This window comes from Taudactylus pleione, unplaced genomic scaffold, assembly GCF_031769625.1.
Source record: "Taudactylus pleione unplaced genomic scaffold, aTauple2 ptg000121l, whole genome shotgun sequence".
In the NCBI taxonomy this organism is placed as follows: Eukaryota; Metazoa; Chordata; class Amphibia; order Anura; family Myobatrachidae; genus Taudactylus; species Taudactylus pleione.
Window position 1 is genome coordinate 13697724 of NW_028284523.1, and position 14636 is coordinate 13712359.

The 14636-nt window shown below is 42.5% G+C and overlaps 1 pseudogene; it reads left to right on the plus strand.

The window, feature by feature from the left end:
* Nucleotides 1-912: 912 nt before the first annotated feature.
* Nucleotides 913-4709, plus strand: LOC148524175 (uncharacterized; annotated as a pseudogene).
* The last annotated feature ends 9927 nt before the right edge of the window (nt 4710-14636 follow it).

Consider the following 14636-nt stretch of genomic DNA (forward strand, 5'->3'; position numbering starts at 1 on the left):
TTCAATACTACTCTGTGTGCTCACTCACCAGTGTGTATATACTACCTCTGATGCACTGCCTGAACCTGTGCTGCAGTCTACTGGATTTCTGCAAAACTGCTGCTGCTTCATCCACTCTGCAGTCCTGTGCCTGAGACATTGCTCCAGGCTGCACTTTTACCAGCCTGGGTTCAAGCAGCTGATATCATCTGGTTTCACTCCAGTTCTGTTGCTATCACTGGTCCCAGCCTGGGTTCAAGCCTCCGATCCCAGCTCGGTTCAAGCTTCTGGTTCCACTCCAGTTCTATTGTTGTTACCTCCATTTCCACTCCAGTTCAGTTGCTGTTACCTTCAGTCCAACACAAACCTGTGTGTGACATTTTGCTTCCAGAATTTGCAGTGGTCTAAAGTCTCTTGGGTGTATCATAGACTATCCTAGTTCTTCATGTGCCAAGTCTTCAGCTCACAGTAATCCTGACTTAAAGCAAGTCTCCTGAGTGCAATAATGGGTGCAGGGTGTGCGGGGCACACCGACCCTGAGCCCATACTTCCAAATACTTACCTCTCCGAAGTCAGAAGCTGGAGAGGCGCTACACAGAACACCTGGAAAGTGGCTGCAGCAGCCTCCTTCATGGCATTCTGGGCATGCGCTGTAGGGAAATCGCTGGGGAAATGTCTACTATACTCCACGGAGGACATATTTGCACACTGGCTGCAACAGTACATTGATTATGTGCAAGTGCCCCCAGAAACTGAACTAGTTAATACTGTTTATGGGGTTTCACTGTTTTTTTTTCAATATTTCACTGTCAATGCAACTATTTGCTGTGTTCTTAATACAACTACTGTATTAGACCTCAACTACTGAATCTGTCTTTGTTCTATACTCATGCACACCCTACAGTCATTACACACTGTCATCATAGGGTCAAAATGGTAAAAGGTGATTTCTTCTGGATGGGTACGGGATCCCGGGCGGTCAGAATCCAGACACGGGCATCCCGACAGGGTTAGAATACCGACACTTTGTCAGTCAGTATTCTATCCCTCCCCCTCCCTATCCTAACTCTAACCCTCCCTCCCTGGAGCCTGAACCTAACCTACCCCCCAGTGCCTAAACCTAACCCCCCCCTCCCCGCACCCTAAAACTAACCGTCCTCCCTTGGTGCTTAATCCTGACTCCTAACCCTCCCCCTAACACCGCTACTTACATTCGGGATTCCGGCGCCTGAATTCTGACAGGTGTCTGTATTCCGGCGTCAGCATTCTGACCACTGGAATTCCTTCCATCTGCATTTTAACTGCATCCCAATTTCTGTATAACAAGCAGATCATGTATGAGGCCCAGTGTAGGTACCAGCCAATCATCTCCTAACTGCCATGTCACAGGCCGTGTTAGAAAAATGGCAGGAGCTGATTGGCTGGTACCTTATCACCGTTCACTTTATCTCCTAACAAAGTAACAAAGCTTAGTAAATAGACCCCATAGTCATAGATGAACCTTCCCACTGTTACTTATAATTGTCAATTTTTATGTTGTCTGTTCTAGTGTTGTGTTACGATTTTAAGGCATCATTATAAAAGTTATATTTATATTGATAATTAAGTGTGCCCCCAAAAAGATGAGAATTCTCTCCTTCTCTTTTTTTTCCTTAAGTTTGTGAACCCTTCAGAATTTTCTATATTTCTGCTGAAATGTGTCCTAAAACTACCTCAGGTTTACATACAAGTTCTAAAAGTAGGTAAAGAGAACCAAATAAATCAAATAAGACAAAAAAAATTAGACGTGCTCATTTTATTTTTTGAGGAAAATGATCCAATATCACATATCTGTGAGTGGCAAAAGTATGTAAACCTTTGCTTTCAGTTTCTGGTATGACCCCCTTGTGCAGCATTAACTGCTTGTATATCGATGTGGCACCCCATCAAGACCCTCCATAAATGTTGAGTAATAATCTGCTTATTGCCACTGTCTAATACACACCATTATATAACTGTTTTCATTGAGGTTCAGGGACTCTTTGCACTGGGTCTGTCAGCGGCGGTGGACATTAGGGGACAGTGAGTATTGTGGCAGGCTCAAAGATTGATCTAGAGAAAACGACAGTTGGTGGCTGCACTAAGGTGAGGTAACTGCCAGTTGGAGCAAAGCTGCATGTTGTGAGTGGCTAGACAGACAAACAGCGTCATTACAACTCCCTTATGGATGTCTGGAGCAACTGACAGGAGCGAGGTCTGTGAAACACCTGCAAACACAACCTCAACCGCTATCCCCACTGCTCAGCCATCAGTTCTGACAGGACATTGTGACAGTTTGCATTAATGCTCCCCGTCCAGGCTGCATATCTCCATTCTTTCCCTTTCCAAGGCAGCTGCAGAACTGCATTGAGTGACTCAACCAGCTGGGTAGGTCCCACACCTTCATACCCCTGCTATCTTCACAGGGAAGTCCCAGTATGAAATTGCCTCTGTATGTACCAGTCATATTAAAGCTATTCAACCTTCTCTACAACCTTGCAGGCAGCACACAAATATACTAAAATTATGCATCAGATTGTATGAATAACAATTGCCATAAACGGATAGTTATCTGTCAATTAAACTAACCCGGGCAACGGAAAGTGCACTGACTCTACAGAGAGCGCTGAACTTTATTACAGGTTGAGACTCCCATATCCAAATATTCCGAAATACGGATTTTTTTTGGCATGACTGAGATAATGAAACCTTTGATTTTGATGGTTCAATGTACACAAACTTTGTCTAAGGCACAAATTATTAAAAATATTGTATAAAATTACCTTCAGGCTGTGTGTATAAGGTGTATATGAAACATAAATTCATTTTATTTCTGTACACAAACTTTGTTTGAACCACAAAATTATTGAATATATTGTATAAAATTACCTGCAGGCTGTGTGTATAAGGTGTATATAACATATAAATGCATTCTGTGTGTATATTTGGGTCCTTATTCCCAAGATATCTCATTATGATATGCAATTATTCCAAAATACGGAATATTCCGTTATCCAAAATACCCCTGGTCCTAAGCATTTTGGATATGGGAGACTCAGCCTGTACTAACAGTCACCTTTAAAGAATTCAAGAATAAAATACGTTCTAGGTTCCGCCTCTACCCATTAATAGACCAACAGCAAGTGGAGATCCTGATAGGGCAACTGAAAGGCACAGCCCAGAGAGAGGTGACTGCATGGCCGGTGGAAGAAAGAAAAACAGTAGGCCTCATCTTGAACCGACTAGCTACCACATTTAACACAATAACGTTGTCTGAGCTTAAGATGGACTTTTACTCAAGAAAACAACAACCAGGATAAAGTCTGTGTGACTTTGCCCTTAGGCTACAGGAGGCACTTCGAGCATTACAGGCTTTTGATCCAAAAGAAGCCAGACCAACAGAGGAGACATTAATTCATCAGTTTATAGAGGATTCTCACGGTGAGATTTTGAAGGCGCAGTTATGCCTACTTCAGCTACAGACTCCAAATAGCTCATTCATGAACTTTAAAGAAGCTGCCATTAAAGTGGTAGGGAGATTTCTGGGACAGGATATGTGTTTTCCTAAGAAGCCAGGGTACCTATAAAATAAATATCCTCCAGACACCATACAACAGGGAATCATGGGTCTGCACACACTAAAAGAAGTTGTCTTACAAGGTTCACAAGCCCCTAGGACCCATCAACTCAGTGCTATAAGAGAACATGTTGCTTTGCTGACACATAGGATAACTGCAATGTGCTTTAAGTTGCAGAATTTAATAAACCAACAAGCCCAGTGCCAAGAAGAGATAGACTGGAGCTTCCAGAGATGGCAGCAAAATGATTGTTGGTGGGTCTACCCACAGAACACCAGAAGATGCTTCTCAAATCATGGCCAGCCTATATGTAGATATTGCAATGACAGTGGCCATATAGAAAGTGCTTGCAATCAGTTGGATACTTTAAATGCAGAGATTAAGAGGTCATTAGTAGAAGGATAGCCAAGAGATGTGGACCCTCTTTCTGTAGTCCAGAATCAAATTAAATCTTTGGTAGCACCTGCAACAGGCTATAATCCTCAAACCAGCACAAGAAAAGGTTTGGGCAAAGTCATATGGTTCCATGTGTAACGTGGTTATGGATTCATAAACCGGAATGACACCAAGGAATAATTGTTCGTACATTATACCAGCATCAAGAAAATCAACCCCAGGAAGTACCTCCATATTTTGGGAGACAGAGAGACAGTTCAGTTTGATGTGGTTAAAGGGGAGAAAGGACTACAGGCAGCTAATGTAACTGGTCCTGGTGGTGAACCAGTTCAAGGCAGCAAATATGCAGTGGATTGCAAACATTCTCAACACTATCTGCATCGCAGAGGTCCTCCACGTAATCACCAACAGAACTACTAATACCATGAACATGGAGAGAAATTAGAAGAAGTTCAAAGTGCGTCAGATGGTGCTACTCAACAACGGCCTTACAGGAGACATTGCTTACCACCATACTGTCCACGGAAATCATATAGACACAGACAACAGTGTTCCAATGTCTGTGTGCAGGACATGGATGGATGCAAAAAAGCTCGTAAGAAGTTGTCAGACCACAACCTCCTCAAGAGTTTCCATGCCAGAGTAAACTCAGAAGGGTTAATGCCCATTCAATCATGGCCATTCCCAACCAACCAGATGTATGTGCCACTAATGGAAACTAAAACACTGAAAGAGTGATCCCCACGGCCATGACAGAAGGATTGGAACCCCCTAAACCCAATTGCTCAGATTCAGTTATATTGAAGTCTGAATCTAATGTTCCTGCAGAATCCCCTAGTGCAGCTGGAGAGGCTGTGACGTATCTTTTTCCAGAGTGGCATTGCCCAGACTGCGAGTACACAATGGTAGACTCTAGAAATATAGTCTAATTTTTGCAACAGGGATTTAGCAAGTCAGGAAAGAGGAATAAAGATGCTCCACATATTCTGTATACAATGCAGAGTGTTCAAAATATCTAATTTAAAAGAAAATTTGTATGAAGTTAATATGTGACAAGTGTTGTAATCAGTTATGCCACTGTTACATTATAGCAAGGTGCTAAAGTTTACTAAACTTTCCTGGTAATTGTAACTGTGATCTACTTTGTGTAATGACAGAATTTACTTAAAGTATGTGTAACAATGCTGATGTTGTAAAGTCTAAAATGTTAAAGCAATTACTAGAGGAATAAGATGCGTGAGGACACGCATCATTTAAATGGGGAAGTATGTGGCACCCCATCAAGACCCTACATAAATGTTAAGTAATAATCTGCTTCCTGCCACTGTCTAATACAGACCATTATATAACTGTTTTCATTGATGTTTAGGGACTCTTTGCACTGGCTCTCTCAGCGGCAGTGGACATTAGGGGACAGTGAGTACTGTGGCAGGTTCAAAGATTGAACTAGAGAAAATGACAGTTGGTGGCTGCACTAAGGTGAGGTAACTGCCAGTGAGAGCAAAGCTGCACGACACTGATGCACATTATATGACGGCGTTGTACTCTATAATTTGATACTATTCTATAATCCTTTTACTTCTGGACATATATTGTACATGTCTAGAACTTGTTTGTGTGACAGATTATTTAACACCTACATATATTGGAGGAGTATGGGAGATTACAATTAAACATAGTACTTGTTTATCTTGTCCCCTCTGTACTAAGATTGTGTTGATTTACTTTTTGCTAGTTACAAGGGAAACTGAAACAGTATACACTGATGTATAGCAATGGTATGCTCAGTATGGCGCAATTGTATTATCAGTCATTTCTGATGCCTACTTCATTACCGAACCATGCTATGTTATTTCAAAATAATATATTTTTTGACACATTAAATAGGACTGCTGCTTTGGATACTGAGTATTTACACTCAGAATATTATACTATACATGCTTAATATTTTTATGCATTATCGGTCATGAGTATAATACTAATTTACCTTTATATCTGTCTATTTTTATGTTGTCTGTTCTAGTGTTGTCTTACAATTTTAAGGCATTATAATAAAAGTTCTATTTTATATTGATAATTAAGTGTGCCCCCAAAAAGATGAGAGTTCTCTCCTTCTCTTTTTTTCCCTTATGATTACAGCATTTGTACTCTCAGGGGAGCACCCCCACAAGAGAAATAATATTTTCAGAGGATAAGATATTGATATCTAACAGTAGGCTAAGATAAAACCGCATGGTAATTACTTATACTACTTATCATTTTATCTACCTGTGCTCGTGTATCCCAATTTCCCTTTTCCTTATAATCTGATTGATTGGATTCACAAACGTTCAAGAACCACTGTATATTTATATATAATAATGAGTCTAATTGTGCCTACACACATAGCGAGGTACTCACAATGTCACGATGTGTACGATTTCCCCCTGAACTCTCCCTGGGAGGTCCTCGGCAGTCATGGGCATGATTTGGTCTGAAAAAGCTGCCAATTTGACACACAATCTATCGTGCCTACTAAACTATCCAGTGCATCGTGACTTGAGATTGTCAGATCTGCCCTACAGCACGGCAGATCTGAAGATGCGATGTGTGACCTGCGGGGACGCGCATTGCATCGTGATCATGAGTGGGGACTCACAATTTGGGCATAATTTACACAATCTGTCGTTCCAATGCGTCAAAATCAGCCAGATTGGGTAAAATATCGCCATGTGTGTAGGTACCTTCAGAGTATATTTACTGACTAAATCATCTGACTGACACTTGTCAATCAAAGTGGCAAAGTACTACACACACGCAATTAAAACATGGGTAATTTTAACAATAGAACTTTTATTTTATTTGCACATCTTCTAATTTTTACTTCCAGCAAGGAAACATGTCATGTCACAAAACACAAGACATCTCAAGCTGATTTCACAGACTTGAGCACAGTGTAGTACAAAGGCCTGCATGGCTCAATCCAATAGAGCAACGTTAGGATGTGGTGGATCAAGAAACTTGCAACATGCATATACTATACAGCTGACAAATCTGCACCTTGTTGAACCCATGTCATAAAGAATGCAGGCTGTTCTTGGAACACAGTACTAAAAGGCTGTACTTAATATAGTGGTCACTGCACAGTTGTGCCCTTATATTAATGCTGAATCGAAAAAAAAATGGAAATCTCCATAGAGAATTCTGGAGGGGAGTGGGGGCATGGTGTTTAACGGGCTACACCTCTAAAGCTATAAGAAGTATCGAGCTGAAATTTGGCATGGGTGGGTAGAACTGTTGCTCGGTGCTGCAAGCCAAATTTCAGGGCAAAAAATAAATGAGGATTTGGGAGTAATCTAAAATTCCAACTGTCAGTTTTTTCTGATACTCTCAGTTAGGACGACTTTTCTGCTGTTCTTTATGGGGGATTTTTAGGAAGGCATAACTCAGGTTAGGGGGCAAATTTAGACTTGCAGTTTGTTTTATTAGGTAGCTATTGTTCCAGGGTATGGCCCTTTGGGGTTCAAGTAATTGAGAAAGTTACCGTTCTTAAATTATTACCTCACGATTTCGCCATTATAGAGATAGGAAGTTTCAACTTGTTGCGCAACCTCAGTAGGAGCCTCCAGCAGGTATACTCACTGTGGCTTCACTTGGGTGCACAAAGATGGCTGGCCAGTGTGGGCGGTAGCAGCGGTGGGCTCGAAGGAAGGAACTGGCCATTAACTGCGGTCGGGGCCCAAGGGGGGGCTGTAGCGGGCGTAAGCTGTGGCCGGGATCCGGGAATGGTAACGGGCATTAGCGGCAGTGGTGGTGTGGGCTGCACGGCCCAGGGGAGGTAGCAGCAGACAGATGCAGGCTCGGTTCTGAAAGATCTGTGATACCTGCATCTGTGTATAAATAAACAAATAGAAGCCGGGACATGATCTCGAGACCCGTCTGTGTTTCTTTGTTTGAAAAAAAAAAAGAAATCCTGTGTAAAAAAACAACCAGCACCAGGCTTTGGAGACTGATTGTGCTAAATAAATACAGGTGACAAATGACGTAGGGGTCTCCCATATGAAGCAAAACCAGCACCAGGCTTTTCAGAACCAGTCCTGGCTGCCAAAATATGGAGGACAAATGATGTAGGGGTCCCGTCTATTCAGTGCAACCAACACTGGGCTTTGAGCCAGTCCTGGTTCTGGAAATTAAAAAATGCATAGGGTTCCCCTGTATTTACCAGAACAAGCACCAGACTTTTTCTAGCAGGAGACTAATGCCACAGCCAGGGGAGACCTTTCAATGGGCACCCGGCCAAAGCATTTATTTATTTATTACCAGTTATTTAATATGTGGCCATTCACATCAGTCCCTGCACCAGTAGAGCTTACAATCTATATTCCATATCACATGCGCGCACACATACACGCTAGAGTTAATTTGTGTTGGGAGCCAATTAACCTACCAGTATATTTTTGGAGTGTGGGAGGAAACCGGAGCACCCGGACGAAACTCACACAAGCACAAGGAAAATATACAAACTCCACACAGGTAGGACCATGGTGGGAATCGAACCCATGACCTCAGTGCTGTGAGGCAGTAATGCTAACCATTACACCATCAACCCTGACCGCTAGTAAGCTCAGGCAGAGGATCCCTGGGGAGCTGGGGACCCCCCCAATAAAGGGGTCCCCCTCTCCAGGGCACCCCAGGCCCTGGCTGATAGCCTGGGGCTATCCCTAGCACCCTGGGGTGGTGGGTGCCAGGTTGATAATGTAGTGTGGTGCATATGAAAGTATAAATATTGTCTTTAGCAGTAGGAATACAGGTCCCAGCAGGTTCCCCCCGCTTACTGGTACTTGGAGAACCACAAGTACCAGAAAGCGGAGCATGAAGGGCCCACTGGTATCTATAGTATACCTGTAAAATAAATATTAAAATGAAACAAAGACATTGTTTTTTTAAATATTTTATTTTTCTGTGCCTTCACCTGGGGGTTGGCAGCCTTTAAGCATTTTTCATGGCTGCCGCTTTCCCCAGGACTTCCATGGCAGCTTCACCAGGAGGGTAGCAGCCTTTAAGCTCTTTTTCATGACTGCTGCCCATCCAGGACTTCCCGGTATCTTCTGTCTTTGGCAGGTCTTCTCTGCTGCCACCTGGCCGACGGACTGCCGTACCGTGTTCTCGCCCTGGCTTATATAAGCCAGCCGAGGGGGCGTGGTGATGACGTCGCGAGCCATGATTGGCTCATGGCGGCCATCTTTAAATTAAAAAATTTGCCGCTGAGCCGCCATTTTTTAAATGGGCTATGGTGAGAACCGCTCATTGGCTGAGAGGCAAAAGGCTCACCTCTCTCAGCCAATGAGCACTCAGCAGCAGGGTTTCCATAGTGAATTCCTGCCGCTAACGTCTTATTCGGGTAGTACAGTCCGTGGGTTGGGTCTTTCTTTTTTTTGTTTTGCCAAACCCTGGGATTGCCTACTTTTGACTGAAGAGGACCAATCCATAAATAGGGTGAGTATGTTTTTTAGTGGTGCCTAACCCTAACTTCCCCTAGTGCCTAACCCTAACCTACCCCTGGGGGTGCCAAACCCTAACCCTCCCCTTACCACTCCCTAAAACTAAACATCCAGGGGGGGTGCCTCCCCGAACCTCCCCCACCCTAATCTCCCCCCAAACTAACCCTAACCCCCCTAGACTCCCTAATCCTAACCCCCCCACTGGCTAACACTAAGGTCGCCCCAGACTTACCTTCATTTGGGATGTTGTCCTCGTCATTCCGGCTTCGGGATTATGATAGGCGTCGGTATTTCTACGCCTATCATAATTACCTAGCCAGCATTCTGCTGTCGGGATCGTCCAATAGTCCAATGTATTGTACAACAAATGGCGGCACTCCACGTCTTGTCTAATGCAAATAAGTTTTAATCCAATGACCATTTCGGGCACATGCCTCATCATCAGGGTTACTATATATATATATATATATATATATATATTTATACTGTACTATACATATATATATATATATATATATATATATGTATATATATAAAACGATTCTGACGAAAGTTGAAATAACAACTGAAACGTTACTCTGTATATGGAGTAGCGTCTCCTTATTTGTCTTGCTGCTGTAAAGCCCCACGAGTGCTGCCCAACATATTCCTATGTGTATATGTATATATATATATATATATATATATATATACCCATCAGTCATAACATTAAGACACCTTAAAATGCAAAAAAGCCTATGTAATTCCTAGTTTGGATTGATCCAAAAGAAGCTAACCAAAATTATGATAGAACAGAAAATCAATGGCGCCCTCCTGTGGTTTTAATAAAAACCATAATTGCAGTTACTTACAGTACATAGTAACTTGAAGTGTGGACTATTAACATGTATAGCAATACCTCTAATAATTAAATGTACATTATTTATAGAATTGTAAATAATCTTTCTAGGGTACAGGAAAACTGTTTTGTATATATATCTTTGCATATTGTACCCCTTGAAACTTTCAGATGGTCACAAGTTTTTCTGACATTTACAAAAAGTTTACTGACATTGATGCAATGTCACAGAAAGTCTTGTAAAGTATAGCAAGTGAGACACACTAACCTTTACAATTAAGAACATGGCAAAACAGGGACAGATATTATGAATTTAAATAAGTCATGCAGTGGACAGAGAGGAAATCCATACATTAACAATTAAGGAGAAAAATAACATCATATTCTTTATAAATAGTAATTTTTGTAACATTTATAAATCAAATTATTGTGCCAAAAACATAAATTCTCTTTACTATACACAGTACAGGCCTTAGTTTACTGTGATATCCCTGTAAATATGCACTGGGTGAATTTACTGTACAGTGTATGTAAATTTCTATGGTGTCCCTTGTAAATTTATTTTTTAAATGGCGCCACAAGACAGTTCCATAGAGCCATATATAGGTATAAAAAAGACAGACCGGTATAAAAAAAGAAACAAAACTGAAAACGAGAGAGGTTCTGTTTACAAGAGTATATATTCTAAAGGGAAATGGGTGGACACAAAGAAGGAGAAGGGAGCAGACCAGACGCATGTAGTTTCTGAAGTGTTAGGGGGAAGCAGTGACAGGCACATTTAAAAGCTGGTAATTTAGGGACAGAGCCATAACTAGATATATTGGTGCCCTGTGCAAGAAAGCGCATTGGCGCCCCCCCTGCCATGCTTTAGGATATTGCTCTCCCTACCTCCACCCTGCCTCTCTCAGATCATGCAGCTGCCACCTGGTCAGTAAATTAAAATGATCTTTACTCTGGCAAGGATAAGGTACTAATGTAGTAGGTGACCAAGAATAATTGACATTACTGCCTAGAGGTCACCTTCTTCATTAGTACCTCATCCTTGGAGAAAAGATAATTATAAAAAGTTAATTATAGAAATCCTCCTCCCAAGGCTCTGTATATGAATGTTAAAGGCACTGCAGCACTAGAATAGTGGGGGGAAAATACTGACTTTCCATTGACACATACCTGTTGCTGGATGCTGCCATTGAACCTGGCAGTAATTGGGGACCTGCTAGTGCTGCCTTGCTGGATGCCACCGTCAGAACTGTCACTGTGACCGAGAGCTGCTGCGGTGCTCACTGCTGGGTGCCGCACAACCGCCTACTGCGCACCAGTTCAAAAAATGTATTTATGATGGAGCCAGAATTTATTATATTTTGATGTGGCTACCATCTATAGAGTCAAAAATAATAAATGTTGTCCCGATCATATAGTAAATACTTTTATTTAAAATTATTGCCCATTTAATATACCTATAACTAGTAAAGGGACCCAGCATATGCCAGGTCACCTCAGTCTGTATCCCCCTCCCCCGTTGTGGCCTGCCCTTCCCCCTGCGATGACTGAAGCTTGTCTTGGTGTCTCCACCGTCCATTCCATCCATTATCTTCCCGCATTATGCTCCATCCTGTCCGCTACCCCCTCCCGCTCTTTCGTATCCCCTGCTCTCAAACTTACCAAGGGCCTGATTCAGAGCCGGACGCAATTAGCTCTCGCTCGTCCTGAAAATAGGGGTGGCTATTCAAATGAACCGTTCGCTGTTTGCGGTCTGTTCACGCCTCTATGTCTGAACGAGCGAACAAAACTTGCCGTCGTTTTTTGGGAAACTACGCCCCCTGGCCGCTCGCATCCTATGTCATGTCCGCTATTTATTAGATTAATCGAGTACATCGAACAGGGTATGAACTGCTCGCTATTCTTGTGGTTGGTTTTTGCTACCACAATTTTGCGAGCAGTTCTGGCTAAAAAAAAACCCAGTGACGAGGTCAATGACGCTGCTGTTTTAAATATGCACACCCATAAAACGCCCGTTTTGACCTTTAAGCACGCCTGCGATCGGATCTCCACTCCCTGTTTTCAAACACCTTCCCCTGTTACCACCCACATACGCCTCATCCTGTCACTCAAATTAGCAGGCATTCGCTATTTTGCGAGCACATGAATTTCAGACGCACTGACTGGTTCGCGCATGCGTATAACGATCCATACGCATGCGCAGTTGGGCAAACATCGCTCGGAGCGAACGAGCTGCCGCTTACGAGTGGCTCTGAATCAGGCCCCAAGTTCCCAGCTTCTTTGCTAGGCCTGTCCTGGCTTCCTTACAATTGGAACTGTTTGGGTGTGTGCACCTGTACCAACAGATCCGAGTCCTCACCCTAGGAACTGTGGGAGGAGAGACGTCATGGCGTCTCTCCTGTCCCAACAGACACTGCGGGACCTGGTCATGAGGCTGAGCGTGCAAAAGTGACAGGCTGGCTGCCGCATCAGTGTAGGAGCCGGGGCTCGGTGCACCACACTTTTATTAATACTTATGGCAGCAGGCACCCGGCATATAGTGATTGTGGTGGGCGGACAGTTTTCACCATCAGGCTCTGTGAGGTGGCATCGGCCGCATCACTCTAGTTACGGTCCTGTGTAGGTGTGGGGGAGGTATTAAGGGTTTTGTAGTTGAGTGAGAGAAGTTTAAATTTGATTCTGCATAGTATAAATAGTGAGTGGAATTCACTGACAATGATAATTGTAATAATAATGATGACAATAATAAGGATAATAAAACTAAAAAATTGGATCACTATGCCATACAACATCTACTAACCATTCTGCTTTTATGCTCCTATTCACTTTTGGATAATGCTCTTTGGCTTAAAAGAAACTTTGTTCTTACAAAAAGGCATAATACAGAGCCTGTACTATGGGGCATACCAAATCCGCCACAGGGTTAACCCCGCTGCTAATTGTCAGCACTGAGCAATTCAATTGGCAGCTGATACTGGGAGCGCTAATTATCATAGGGTGCACTTTTCCTCGAAGACTCAGGAGCTGCAAGGAAAGGTCAGTGTAAAAATGCACTGCTGGTACAGTAATTAACTATGCAGGGAAACCCATTAGATTCTGTATTTTATATTGAATCAGTGGGTAACTTACATGCATTACCAGATGTTTTATCTTGTAGGGAAAAAGCTATATAACTGAATAGTTCTAGACATGAAATTGAATATGCCCAATATATTATATTTTTAAAACCAATTGATTACAGTAGCATATAATCTTTTTTTTTGTTGTGGATTCTTGAGCCTGATACCCGTTTTCAGCTGGGCGGGGTAGAACAACATGTAGCCAAGCCACTGTGCTCTGCCAGAATCTCACTGTCTCCTTAGTCCGCTGGACTGTCCTGCTTAGCCTGCACTCTGATCTTTATACTGAGGACAGTGGCTCTCCTTAGAGGCTAAACTTCAATTGTGATCACATCATCGTCAGCACCATTGGTGCTATATTCAATTCAAGCACTGCCTATTTAAAGCCTGCTCGGTGCAATATCCGGTGTCTCAGTATTTGGTCTGATTCCTTTGCTCCAGCATCCTGGCTATTGTGTCTGATCCTGCCTATTTGTAGACAACCATTTCCTGTCCTTATGTTTATGGATCTGTGCCTGTGTGACCCTGACTTTTTACTATGCCTGACCACTCTTTAGTATTCTGATTCTGTACCATCCCATGTTACTACTGTATCTACCATTCCAGCTAATTACTGTATATTAAAGAGATAGTTACAGCAGTCCCTGGTGAAGCCCATGGGATTTATTAGACTCTACACCTCAGCAATGCCAGCACATCCCTAAATTGACCAATAGAATCCTTCTTGCCAGCCTGCCATGTGGCAGGTTACAGCACCCTTTTTTGTTCAGTTTCAAATGTATCAATTTACATACATTGGGCCTGATTCTGAGTCAGACGCAATGCAGATGTTTATGGAGTTGGGTGATTTATCTATGAAAGAAAACTGTGATGGAAAACGATAGAGTATAAATGGTATATACATTTGTTTTATGTATTTTTCATATATTATATATAATATATATAGTGTGTATATGTGTACATATAAATATATATTTATAAATATATACACATTTATTAATCATATTAATAATCTACATGCCACATTGTGCTCCCCTTCCCCTATCCACATGCTACACTGTGCTCCCCTTCACCTATCCACATCAAACACTATGGGCTCCTTTCCCCTTGTACTCCCCTGCTCTGCTCCTCCTCCTAATACCACAGCTCAAAGTAACCTTAGCCCCACCAGTGGCCACGGCCCACCCTGACCTTGGGGTGCACTTAATTTACTTCCATATAATGTCAC